Source organism: Marmota marmota, unplaced genomic scaffold (assembly GCF_001458135.2).
Source record: "Marmota marmota marmota unplaced genomic scaffold, marMar, whole genome shotgun sequence".
NCBI lineage: Eukaryota > Metazoa > Chordata > Mammalia > Rodentia > Sciuridae > Marmota > Marmota marmota.
In genome coordinates, this window is record NW_025999977.1 from 31398658 (window position 1) to 31412822 (window position 14165).

Sequence of the window (14165 nt, forward strand, 5' to 3'; positions counted from 1 at the left end):
CTGAGCACAGGTTAGTAGGCAGGGATAGAGAGCCTACTATAGCTAGATGGTCTGCCCAATGGAGGAATTCCTCAATTGGAAAATAGTTGCTCTGGGCTCCCCATCCACCTAGCCAAGACTTTTCAGAGCTGCCCTGAGATCCACCTGTTCAACTCTTTTTCCTTCCTACTCTCCCTTCATGAATGCCAGATCTGCAACAAGGTCTGAGGCTCTTCTCACCTATATCTGACCCTCTCCCCTCTATCCTTCACAAGTGCCAGTCCCTAGTAGACAGCTTGCACTTCTAATTCCATCTCAGAGTCTGCTTGCTAGAGGACCTAAACAGAGGCAATAAGGAAGGACAACCCTTTGTTTTATTTTCCTTTATCCCATGACTAAGGTCTTCTCTGCACACTGCCTCATCTTTCCAAACTGCCCAGGCTCTCCCCTTAAGCAGCAGCTGTGGCCTTGGCAGTGTTTACCCGTGGCAGTCATGTGGTCTTTTGCCATTTACTTTCCCAACAGAAACACCAAGCCTAAGCAGACTGGAAATGCAAATGTATCTTTAATGAATTGAAAGTAAATATGAAAAGCCAAGGAGGTGCTGAGATATTAGGGCAAAGTCCACCCCAACTGGAGATTTGAGAGGTGTGTGTGTGTGTGTGTGTGTGTGTGTGTTTATTCTCACTGGGAGAGGAAACAGCAATCATCTCAAAATTAAAAATATAAAAATTAATAGAAATGCATCATTTCAATTCCCTTCCCTACTCCTACATTGCCAGAGCACTTAACAAGTAGCAGAACTGATTGACTTGTTCTGTTTCCCTCTCTAGCTTCACAAATCAGTTAAATAGTCAAAGTCGGTGGCAGAGGATAGACGGTTCTGGGGAAATAAATATGAATGAGTTGAATAAGTCACCAACCCTTCAATCAATGTTTGATCAAGAGGTTGCTACAATTTAAAATAATTGTCCTGTTTTAAGTTTTCCAAGTAATCTATCCAAGTTAGCTATAGTTTTGCACTTCATTTTAATTGCTTAAATGAGAAGAACCTAGGAAATCACATAAGACAGCAAGTAAAAAGTAAACAGCTGGTTTTGACCAAGTTGCCCACATGGAGGCAAGCAGAAAGATGGAAAGTTTCTGAGAATTTCTTGCGCCAATGGATTCTAAGGTCAGAAATTATTATTTTTTAATTGAAACACAAACCTAATCCCATCTTTTTACATGTACTAGGTATATGAATTCTGTTCACTTTGGCTTGAAGCTTTTAAGATGAGTTACCCCACCAAATCCTATTTGTCTACTCCATAGAGATTTCATTCTCAGGGAAGCAGAAACACTGAGTCCATTCAATTCCTTCCCCTGAGTGTCTGTCTGTCTGTCTCTCTCTTTCTCTCTTTCATTCCCTCCCACTTTCTCTCCTCCCTCTACTTTCTCTAGCACTATTTTTCCAAAGCCCACAAAAACACACTTAGGGGCAGTGATTGGGTGGGTTGGGGGTTACACTATCAGCACTAGCAATTCTTTAAGGTTTTTCATCACCTTCGACCTACCGATCCCTACCCTTCACCAATAAAAAGGTGGGGAATCTGTACTAAATTATCTGGACCAAGTATTGTAACAAATGTATACACCCAGCCCTCCCTGCTTCCTTCCATCTGCATATGGCCTAAACAGCTGACTGAGACGGTCTTTCATCTTTAATCTAATCAACTCACTTTCCCATGGGAAATAACCAATGAAGTTCAAACCTATGTACCAAACTCTTTCTAGACCCAGGCAGCTCACCACATCTGACATTAAAAAAAAAAAAATCCATCAAAGTATCAAAGTGGCTGTTGTGAGTCACTAAGGACAGACAGCATTCCTGAAAGAAATGAACACAGCTAGCAGAAACATGTTCGTGCTTACTTTGAAAATCCTGTAGGTCCCTGTAGACCTGAATGGTATTTAGGCCTGAATTCTCTACATCTCTAGGATACCTTCTATTTTCTGTTCAATTTCCTGTAAACAAAACTATCTCTTCTCCATTTTTATTATAGTAAACTAGCATCAGACTACTTCTATTATTTGGCATGTTCCTTAACAATTTTGCAATTAAGAGCCCAGGAGTACTTAACTATAATTTTCTCCAAACCACTGGCCTCTAATCTGGGGGTCATGACAAGTATATAATTTCACAACTTAGTATACACACACACACACACACACACACCAAAACAAATAGTCAATCAAAGAGCAGACTAAGGAAAGAAGACATGACAACTAAATGTAAACCAGTATCCAGGACGAGATATCCTGGAACATAAAGAAAACAGTTTATACCTAAGGAACTCAGAAGAGTATGAACATGATAGTAATGTATCAATATTGGTTCATTAGAATGAAAAATGTTCCGTAGACATGTATGATATTAATAACAGAGGAAATGAGGTGTGGTTATATAGATAAGAACTCTCTATCCTATTTGTGCATATTTTGCATATCTAAAAGATATATTTTTTTTAGGTTTATTAAGACAACACCACCAAAAAGGCAGCAGCAAAAACTGGAGGGACTGTGGTGACAGTGGCTATTTCTACCTAAGCCCCATTTCCTCCAATGTGAGATGCTGGTGATGAATCAGTCTCTTTGGCAATCACGCAAAAGGAGTAAAAAGCCGCAAGATGGTGAAGACAAAGCACTTTGGACTTGCTAACTGACTAACGTAAAGTGGTGATTTTAAGCAGAGTCTCACAGCTCACTGTTCTCCATCCAGGTCCAGAGGGAGGCAATGAGCTTTGTGAAATTTACACAGCAATCTGAACCGAATCCAAATCATCAATTGCCAATGAACCTACCCAAAATCAGACAGGAAATTCAAACCAGAACCTTTTCCCGTTTTAAGAGAGGTACAGTTTTGCCTTTTCTTTCTGTCCTGAAGTGGGTAATGAAACATATGAATCAGATGGAAGGAATAAAACTTGGGATAGAATGGCACAAAACCAAACAAATCCTTGGAGCCGAAGAAAATCCTGGCTGTGATAGGAATTCAGGCCTTTCCAACTCGCAGCTGAATGAAGCAAACAAACCTCAAAGCCAAAGGTATGGGCATGAAACTTCATAAAGGAATGTGTGGGGATGCAAGTGTTCTTGAGCATGTACTGATTAATTTTCCAAAACTCCACAGAGCTCAGTTTTTCAGATCAGCTAAAATTTGAATTGGTGCAGACTAAGGGCTCAAACCATATGGATATTATGAAAACCTTCCCTTTTATTAAGTAGGTTCACCCCCACCCCCACCCTAGGTCACTGGCTGCCTGTTCTTTGGATCTTGTGAGAAAGTTCTTCTAGCCCCTGGATTTAGTGGAAGATAGTTCTGACCCTTGAGTGTACTTTTGCCTAAGGGAGCCCAGGGTTCCTTAAGCATCCTGCCTAAATTTAGTGCTTTTCAGATGTTTTTTCTGGAAGGGAAATTCTTGTATGAAAAATAATCTTTGGAATCTCAATACGGAATCAATTAAAATCAGAGCTGCTCCGAATAGTGATGAAGAAAAGACCAGAATCACTCACCTTATTGACCATGTTAGGGTTTATACTTAAGTGTACAAAACTATCATCATTTATGAGAACACATTTCAAAACTGCCCCTGTGCTTAGTATTTAGTTGATCAGTTCAGAGAATAGATTTTTTGTTGTTATACATTATATTAATATCATAACTCTACATGTGTATAGATGATGGACATACTTCCTTATCCCAGGGAACCCCAGGAACTAGAGTGTTTCTAAACAGACTTAAGGTCCAGAAGAGGAAATGTCTTAAGATGAAAACTGAATGCCCATCCTCCTTCTCCTCCTGAAAACACAGAACTGCCACATACTCTAGCTGCCCCTACAGGTCAATTGGGAGCAGGGGACTGGCTAAAGAAAGATCGATGGAAATAATATGTATCTCTTCCAGACCTGGTCTCTAAAGTGTCTCATGCAATATCCATTTTTTTCTCTTTCTTATACACATACTGGAAGATATGAACTCACAAGATAAGGTAGACTAGATACCTGAGCTTCTATTTCAGTAAAAGTGACCCAAGAAAGCCATCACACTGTGCCATGAATAAAAAATAAAATTTTCCTGGGTTAAATCACTGAGATTTAAGGGATTATTCATTACCACAACAAGACAGATTATTTTTACGGATGCAGAAGACATGGACTTTTTAAAGTTATTTAATTTTTATTTCAATAAATTTTACATCATGTTTAAAGGGCTAATTTTAGCCTGAGTCTTCCCAATACCATAGATTCCTTTTTAAATGCATTCCTAGAAAAAGGTTTTCATTCACGAAGAATTGGCATTCTTTATCCAAACACATAAGGCTTATGCTACCTATCACAGCATCCTTTTTGCCCTAGATACCAGAAATCTTAGGAAAAAACTAAATGTTTAATCAGAATAATTGGTTTTTCCCTCTAAGCTAACATATTTCTTGCTGATTCTTTTACATGAGTTTGATGTCTTTCTTAATACTTTGATTTTTTAAATTAATTGAACAACTTGATCTATTTTGAAAAAATGTGGTGTAAAGAAAAATCTTTCAAGAAAAGCGACACTGACAAAGTAAAAAAAAAAATCAGGAACTTTCTTTAAAATAACATTTAGTTTCTGTGATGTTAAGTTACCCATAAATATGTCTCCCTCTTTTTAAAAAAATATTTTTTTTTATTTGTAGATGGACACAGTACCTTTATTTTATCTTTTTATTTTTGTGTGGTGCCAGGGATTGAACCTAACGCCTCATGTATGCTAAGCAAGCGCTCCTCCCCTGAGCCACAACTCTGGCCCTTCAATGTGTCTCTTTAAGTGGATGTCACATCACAATTCTATGGAGATGTTTGGTGCAGCACTAAGGTTTACAAGAACAGGGGCTTATCTCAGAGAAATTCAAAAATGATCTGTGTGCTTCAGTTGATGACAGAGTGCGTGACCAATATTAAGGAATACCAACCTATTTATAAGGAACTGTTTCCTTCTATGGTCCAAACACATGAAGGACATGGGTGACAAAAGAATTTCCATTTTGTAAAAAACAGAATCAGATTTTTAAAAAGAGAATTCAGTTCAAGCACTCTAATTTTTTTCTACCAAAGGCTAAAGAATCCTCCATGATTGTAAACTTGATGTCAAGCTCACCAAGACTTTTCTTTGCAGCAATCATGCAATCATATTATACATATTATATTATATAACAGTCTTCCTTTCTGGTGACCAGATGAATAAAAGCTGTTTTATAGCAGGTGCCCCTTCCACCTGCTGGAGAATGGTTCCAATGAACCATCCACCTCACAAACACATAATGGCAACAGAATGCAGCCTTGGTCCCCTGACCTGGCAGGCACTGGTTTCACAATCTGGAAGGAGTCATAAATGTGTACACCCCAGCAGGAACACACTGCACTCCCTTCTTTCTGTATGCCAAGGCCGTGTTTTATTTTTAAATGTCAACCAGGCAGACGAAGAGCTAAAGTAAACAAAGGCATTTAACACCTCTAAACCATAGGTTTTTTCCTCTGTAAAATGGAGATAATCAAATACAAAATTAGTGTACACATGGGATTAGTTAAGATCACAGATTTTTTTTTTCTGTAGATTTGCAATGGCTTTAGAGGCTAGCTTCCACACAGGCTTGCAAAATGAGCTACAGAAGTTCTCCGAAGTCTTTAGTGGGGCTGCTGGGGAGCAGGATTGGGATCCCCAATGATAAGAGCTCCAGACTCATCTGTTCAATCTATGCTTCAAATTTCTCCTTAAAGGAAGATTCTGATGCCAAAAACATTTAAAACCCCTTAAAAAGTACAGTGGTCACATGGCTAGGTTTCAAACTACTTAGGCCACTTAAATGACTCACAAGTCAGTTACCCCAGCCTACCCTCACTTTTCTAGTTATAAAGTAGGGGTAATTATAAAAACTTGTTCCTATACATCAGAGGGCCACTGTGATGAAAAATGGTCAAATAAGACAGTAGATGTGTGAACACTATCCGAACATAAGGTGCTATGGAATAAAGGGTCATATTAGCATTATTTGTTGTCTAATATTGGCAGTTTAATTATGACACTAGTGCTGGAAAATAGGGGAACATAGCAAATTCCAGACAGATGTGAGTCATGATCTATTCTCTCTGCATGGTGTCACACAGTTGGGCAGTGTGAGGACCTTGGAAGGTTCATGTAAAATTCTGTACCTCCTCTGACCAGCCTCCTGGCACTGGGCTGAACTGACATAAGTGAGCAATGGGTTGCTATAGTCTAAGTGTTCATGAACCTCCAAAATTCATGTTGAAGTCAAATCCTCAGTGTAATTATCAAAAGGCGGACTGTTGGGAATTGACTGGGTCATGAGGGTGAAGCCCTCATAAATGGGATTAGTGCTCTTTTAAGAAAGCACTAAGGAGGGGAGGGGAGGAGAGGGGGGATAGGAAGGGTAGCAGAATACAATAGACACTAGTATGGCCCTATGTATAAACGTGGCTGTATAACCAATGTGATCCTGCAATCTGTACACGTGGAAAAATAAGATTACGTACTCCATTTGAATCAAATGTATGATATGTCAGGATCATTGTAATGTTTTGAGCAACTAATAAATTTTTTTTTAAAAAAAGAAAGCACTAAGGGAGCTATTTTGTCCCTTCTGTCATTTGGAGATGCAGCAACAAGACATTGTGTATGGAAAATAGACCCTCACCAGATACTGAACCTGCTGGTACCTTGATCTTGTTCTTCTCAGCCTCTGGAATTGTGAGAAATGAAGCTTTGTTGTTTATGAACATCCTAGCATTAGTATCTTGTTATAGCAACCCAAGGGGTGAATTCAAGTAGCTTCCCCATTGTGAGCATGTGGGGAAATTCTGACATAGGACAACTGTTTTGAGCAGTGGTTATGAAGTCCTCCAGCCCCAAGGAGTGCCTCTGAGTTCTTATCCTGACAAAGGATCAAAAACAATTGAGTAACTCCAGATATGGCAGGTGGGATCAATATGCTCTGGCAGCAGCTGGTGGGAGGCAGCTCTGGTATTGAATGAGGCATAGGATAGAGATTCTAGAACAAGCTGAGAACTGTTTTCATTCTGGAGTCAGGTATCCTCATCACTGGCTGGTAGAGGTATGGTGGGTGATCACTTGCTTTCATACTTCCCTTAAGGCAGGAGCTGGAGAAAAGAAGTGAGGGGAGAGGTGCTACCAGTGCGTAGCAGAGTAGCATGTAGGTGTGGAGCCCACATGCAAGTGCTAGGTGTGAGCTGTGAGCTTCTAGCAGAGGCCTTCAGAGGTCTGAGCACCAGCAATGCAGTGTGGGAGCCTCAGTCCCCCCCCCACCCCCTGTGAAACACACATAATAACTGCACCTCTGTGTAAAGAACAGAAACCTCCAGAGTGTCAGACTGAATTCCTGAGGCCCTTCCCAGTATCTATAGGCCAGGTTTCCTCTCTGATCTTGTGTGAAGAATGATGAATAAGAAAGGCCGTCCTTGGATCTCTCAGCCACCTGGAGGGTGGAAGGCTGAGTCAGATATGATTTGGAAAAATGAAGGATGAAACATTTCTTACATGTCCAAGATTATGGAGCAAATGCAAACCAATTGCATGCATATGTACTTTATTTACTTACTTTGGGGGGGGGGAGGAATTGCATAGAATTTTCATCAGATTCATAAAGGTATCTATGACCTGAAAAGAGTTCAAAACTCCTGCTTTAGGAGATAGAGGGGTGTTTTTAGTTTGGGCTCCCTGAGAGAATGATTTGTGCACAAGTGATTTATTAAGAAAATGCTCATCAAGGAGATTAGCACGAGTGGGCAAGACTGCCAGGAAGAGGAGGAAGTTGAGCAAGGGTAAGGTCACAGGTCAAGTCCAACAGAGGGTAGCCTTGCCTGATCTTGCAAGGCACCTGGCTGGCAAGTCACATCCACCCTGTGCCCAAGGCAGTATAGGCAAGAGGGATGGGCTTTCACACTTTCTTACTTTTAAGCCATCAATCAAGGACCAGGAAAGGGGTGTAGAGATGAACTCCCAAGCACTATTGAGAAGAGAAGATCTCTGCATGGCCTCTGGGATCCTAAAATCAGTTACTCCCAAGAGCTTCAAATGCTGTGAATCAGAATTAGATGCACAGCAAAGCAGTGAGGGAGTGTGTACTTGTGGGATCTGAGTGGGAGCCTCAATATTGTCTTCTACTCCCCCTGAGAGGAGGTGTCCTTAAAAATGTATTGTAACCAGAGGGTCAAGAATGCCAAGGAAAGAGGAGATCTACCAGAGAGTGGGGATCTAGAAGAGGTAGACTATGGGTACCGCCCCAGAACAATGTGTCTGTAAGTCTAGAAGATGCTCTCAGCAATCTCTCTTCTAAAAATCTGTTGGTCTTTCCCTCACAAGAGCTTCCCATTTCTTCCGCCAAGCCCTGGGCTCTGGCCATTTTGCTGGCCCGTGCTTCCCCCTTCTGGTTCTCCCTCCTGCTCACAGCCCCTTTCCCAGCACTTCTCTCTTCCTGGGTCACCTTACCAGTACTTTTTTCTTCTACAATATAGAGACATATGGTTCTTTTTGTTTTATTCCTGGTCCAGCCAAGCTATGCCCAGTGGGCCTCATTTTCATAACCAAACATACCCATATAAGGTGTGTTCTGAAGCAAAAAAAGTTCTCTCCCTGAGTCTGTAGTCTGCACTTCATGTGATTTTTCCTCCTCCCTATTACCTATGTAATAGATATGTAATTTGTGTGTGTATGCGCATGCACACACACACACACACACACACACAGAGAGAAAATGAGGTCCAGAGAGATGGGAATTTGCCCAAGGTCTCTTAATTAATTGGTGATAGACTCAGAACAAGAACTCAAATTCTTAATTTTTTCTTCAGTATTCATTACCTCCTAACATACTGCCCCCAGAGTGTTCAAGCATTTTATATCAACAGTAATAAATATAAAGTAGATTTTTAAGGGAAGAAATTCAAGCTAAGTGCCAAATGCTTTCCATAGTTACATGGATATTTTTTTCTGAATCTTGGGGGCTAAAGCACATGGTATAAATGTGTGAAAACAAATTGGTATACATTCCAAAATAAAGCAAAAGAACCCTTCCATGTGGTGACAGATGATTCTACAGGGCTGCAGGGGACTGTTCAAAGGGACTATTAATTTGAAAACCTTATAACTTCAATAACTTTCTTCACTCAGTATTTTTTATTTTACTAGTTTCATCAGAAACATAAAATCATGGATCATAAAGTCGAAGGGGGTTTTAAGCAGGTAAACTGATTCACTTTTCTACCTTCAAATAGAGACAGGTATTCTTTTTTTTTAATTTTTTATTGTTGGTTGTTCAAAACATTACATAGTTCTTGATATATCATATTTTACACTTTGATTCAAGTGGGTTATGAACTCCCATTTTTACCCCATATACAGATTGCAGAATTACATCAGTTACACATCCATTGATTTACATATTGCCATACTAGTGTCTGTTGTGTTCTGCTGCCTTTCCTATCCTCTACTATCCCCCCTCCCCTCCCNCCTATCCTCTACTATCTCCCCTCCCCTCCCCTCTTCTCTCTCTACCCCCTCTACTGTCATTCATTTCTTCCCCTTGTATTATTTTTCCCTTTCCCCTCACTTCCTCTTGTAGAGACAGGTATTCTTATCTCCATTGCCAAAGAAATCAGGTGAGGAACAGAAGTTCCTATATGGGCTGAAGGGCAACTTAAAGCCTACATTTCCTACTTCCTCATCTCCAGAAGCCACATCTAATATGGTTCCTTACAGATTGCATACTACTTTTCACATGCTGCTTTATATATCCTCACACATAATAGGTCAATAATTACTTCATTTTACAGATAGGTCAACTGAAGCTTGGAGACATGAAGTAACTTGCCTAATTCCCCATTTCCCAGTTCATAACATGGTTATGACTAAACTTCGAATTCTCTGCCTCCAAATTCTATACTCTTTATCACTCTGTCCAGGTGTTGTCAGTACTGGGATTGAGTTTTGTTGGCCCACTGGTTTGGAATATTATAGACAAAAAGAAAACTTCGCTAAACTGTGAGTTGCTACAGGTAGGATCCTACCTTTATGTAACAGGAAGTCTTGGATGGACAGGCAATGAGTCTCAAGAGCTTCTGGTGATTGGGTAATAATTCTGTGCTACACTTTGTTCCAGCATCCTATTTCCCAGTGGAAAAGTCCCTGTCCCTGCCCTCCATAGTTTACATTCTTGTAAGATGGGAAGCAAAAAATGAAATGTAAAATATGGCAAGTGGTGCTATGGGAAAATTAAAGCAGAATAAGGGGACTTTGGAGAGAGAGAGAGAGAGAGAGAGAGAGAGAGAGAGAGAGAGAGAGAGAATAAGAGGAATGTGAGTTCTGATATATCTAAGGTGTTCAGGAAAGGTCATATAAGGCCACATTTGATAAGGTACCTAAAAAAAGTAAAGGAGCAAGTTTTATGGACATCAGGGAGAAAGTACTCTACATAGAGGAAACTTCAAATGCAAAGGCCCTAAGGTATGAGCGTGGTGGATCTGAAGAACAGGAAGGAGGCCAGTAGGTCTGGAAATGTTGAACAGCCATATACTTGCTTTTGCAGAGAATGGAAAAGAATCAGAAGAGAAAACATAGGTACAAATATTTGAAAGAAAGAATAATACAAGGTGCTATAATTTGTATATTCTTGTTTTTCTAGAGGTTCATGTGTTGGAAGCCTGGTCTCCAGGGTGGAGTCCTGAGTCTCCCTTGGGTTTCCCATATGGAGATGTGATTCCTTTCTCCTGCATGTGATTCATTACCCACTATAGAGCTCCTGCTCTTACAGATTGTGTGGACTTTTAGTTTCCCAAAATATGAGCTATATGAACTTCTTTATAAAATTTTCCAGTGTCAGGTATGTTGGTTTAATAATGCTAAATGGACTAACATACAAGGTCAAATTGTATATTCTAGAGATACATAAATCAAGTACTATGGGATTGCCTAGGAAGTAAAGGAGGCTTAGAATCAGAGAGAGTCAGCACTTGATTCTCTCTTCCAAGATTTCCACGTTCATAACTAGAAAACAAACTGTTTTCAAATTTTATCTTATGTGGGTTTCTGATGGAATCAAAATACTTTGGTTGGAGTGAGGGTGGGGAGGTTTAGCCTTCCCAACTTGGTCTCACTTTTTCTCATCTCCAGCCACTGAGGTATCTGCATGGAACCCTAAGACACAGCCTTCCAATGGCTGATCCCTGTCAGAGTCAGTCATTTTATAAAGAGAATCTGAGGTCCATAGAGGGAATCTTCTTCTAGGATCTAGAGGAGTGAAGTCCCTCTGGTCTTCTGTGCTAGTCCCTACAGCTGATGACCATGGATCCTGTGTCAGCCTTCAGTCTAGAGGTCCCCTCCTTCTGTGGACCTGAAGCCTGGCTGACCTTTCTCTGTACCCAAGGCCACCCCAGAACAGCTGCTTTTCTCTGCTCCTACTCCAGGCTGGATGTGACAGTGTGAGAGTTGCTGGGTAAGGTTTGTCCATCTCGCCAGCAATAATTCCACTTCTGGGGTCAATGCATTCATCATTTGGAGGGTCAGTCTGAGACAGTTGGGACAAAGAGGTTATTGCTAAGATGTGTGTTTCAAATTAGATTTTGAGCTCAAAGTAAGACATGAGTCTCGAAAATAGGATTTATTGGGAAAAATATACCTCTTGAACACTCAGAGATTATGACTCTTGAGGTACCCTGTACCTTGTACACTTATACCCTGAAAAGGCCCAATACTCTGACTTCATGTGTTTATACCTGATACACTTCTTTGCTTAAATCATCCTTCCTTTTGGTAAATTCTACTGATCCTTCCCCCTCTTCCTCATACTTTTTCAATCAACCAACCCTCCATGTTCTGGTAGCACCTTCTCCATACATTTATTATAGCTCTCATTGCATGTGAGAATGCACATCTTTTTCTCCCACTGACTCTGAGCTTCTCTTGTGAATAAGAAATATGTCTTATTCATATTAGATGCCTCAGCTGCCACTAACAACAACACTCATGGAACCAGCTACACGTGCTGATTGACAGGGTAATTCAGTATTGGCTGGAGTTATGAGAAATGAGGGTCTTTCTCAGCCACAGACTTTTTGAGAAGTTGCCAACTAGTAATAAGTCACCATTCATTATCTGCTTGGTCAAATTGATAATTTGTTGAGAAATAAAATGACTGTGTGAATATCCTGTTATTGGTCATTCAAGTTTCTGGTGGATGGGCCCAGAACTCACCTTTGGTCTCTTTCAGTAACAAGGCTTCTTAAACATTCTTCTGTTTGTTCATCCACGCTGGATCTGTTCCGAGACAGACATGTTGCTATGGCCAACATAGCCAGTAATGACACATTCTCCCTAGTGCTGGCCACAGCCCCTGGTAACTGTCAGCCTTTCAGATATGACTGACAAGAGTGAAAAACAAAATCTGTGGGAAGAAAATATGAAATTAGGTCCCAGCTCTAATTCCCTCATTATGTAAAGATGATCTCATGCTTTCTGAGAGTTGTGTGGTGAATCTCATGTGATCTTGAGACAGAGAGGGCTTTCGAAAGGGAGAACTGATTTTTCTGACAGACACATGGGCCTGGATAAGGAGGCCTTTGGCCAGTGAGCACTGAAAGATAAACTAAGATCCATTTCCCAAATTCACACTGTACATCAAGGCTGCAGAAAAGAGTCAGTCCTTTTTAACAACTGCAACAGAACTGAAGCCACTTCATTTGCAGGAGTCTATAAAAACTAGATTATTCCAGCTCCATTTCCTTAAGCCAAGAGCAAAGCAACCTCAGTAATAGGAAATATCAGCTCTCATGTGTCCCTTAATCTCTGCCTTGTCACCTGAGACTTTTCAAATTTTGTGTTGATATAATACCACCCCCAACCCCATAACAGGTTGCCTGTCCAGTCACTTTTGGTCCCAACTTTATAGTCAAACATTCAAAACACAATCTTCTTGTGTTCAAGTAAGCGCATTTATTTAATCACATGGGATTTACCATATTTATTGTCAAACAATTGGTACTTTCTTCCCAAATGCCTCCAGGATTTCCAGCTAGCTGATGCAGCATTCACGTTTCTAATAGAAATAGCAAGCAAGAGCACAAGAGAGAAATGTTTGTATCTTGTTGAAATGTGGAGTATCCAGGGTTATCACTGAAAGGCATTTGAGACGAGACCACAGAGAAAGGAGAATTCAAGGAACTATTTGGAAAGACAAATCACATTAAGGGTGTTTATTTGGATTTCTAAAATTTCCCTTTCTCTGGCTTTATTTACATTTCATTAATATGAAGCTATTCAACCTGAGAAACATTTTTTTTTCCTACATAGTTTACTCACTTGACTTTTATAAGCAGCCAGACAGCAAGACTGATCCTAAACAAGCTCTTGTTGATGTGAATAAGGCTCCCTATTTATTGAATTCAGAGAACTTAAAGTGAAAATGGTCCTTTAAATGTAATATCCCTAAATCACCGGAGTCCATGCCCTCTAGAGAAGCCAATAGCTTATGCACCTTCCCTTAGGAAGCTGACCAAGTTTGTTACCTATAAAACCAAGAAGGTGTATGATTGCTCTCAAGGGCAGGAGTTGAACTATGAGGTTTTAATTCCTAAACTGGATCCAATTCAATAAGCTTTAGCCCTGATCTTTTCCAATTTGTGTTAACTAACTTCTAATTAAGCAAGGTTTGTTTTAATGAAGTCAGAAGCCAGGTCTTGCCTTTCCTACCTAGACTTTCAATATTGCAGAGCTCTTTCTTAATTAAAGTGAAGAATTCCCTTTGGCTTCCACAGCCAAAATTTTCCATTTGTTCCACTCAGGATGCCAGTTGGCTTCCACATCCTGCAAACATGTGCCTCTGGCACAGCTGGACAATTTATGAACTTCTATGGGATTAAAAAGGTGCCATATCCTTGGGAAACATTCCTAATAACCTGAATTCCTATTTATTCTCTCCAGTGATCTATATTTTCCAAGTATCAATAAGCAAGTGAGTAGTGGAGGCAGGGAACAGTAAGATGTCAGCACCCTGTTTCCAGAGAAATTGCCCTCTCTCTCTTTTTCTTTCTCTTCCTCCTCCCTCCCCACCCCCATCTCTCTCTTTCCCTGCCTCTCTCTATTC

The 14165-nt window shown here is 40.3% G+C and overlaps 1 long non-coding RNA gene across 3 annotated transcripts in view; it reads right to left on the reverse strand.

Annotated features, from left to right (window-relative positions):
- Positions 1–9598: 9598 nt before the first annotated feature.
- The window catches only part of LOC125617211, a 15722-nt gene continuing 11155 nt past the window's right edge, over positions 9599–14165 (reverse strand). For all 3 annotated transcript variants that reach the window (XR_007348123.1, XR_007348124.1, XR_007348122.1), the window contains 2 exons: positions 12278–12467; positions 9599–11591 (listed from right to left, as the gene is read on the reverse strand). This is a non-coding gene — a long non-coding RNA (uncharacterized LOC125617211). The remainder of the gene's footprint in view (positions 11592–12277; positions 12468–14165) is intronic.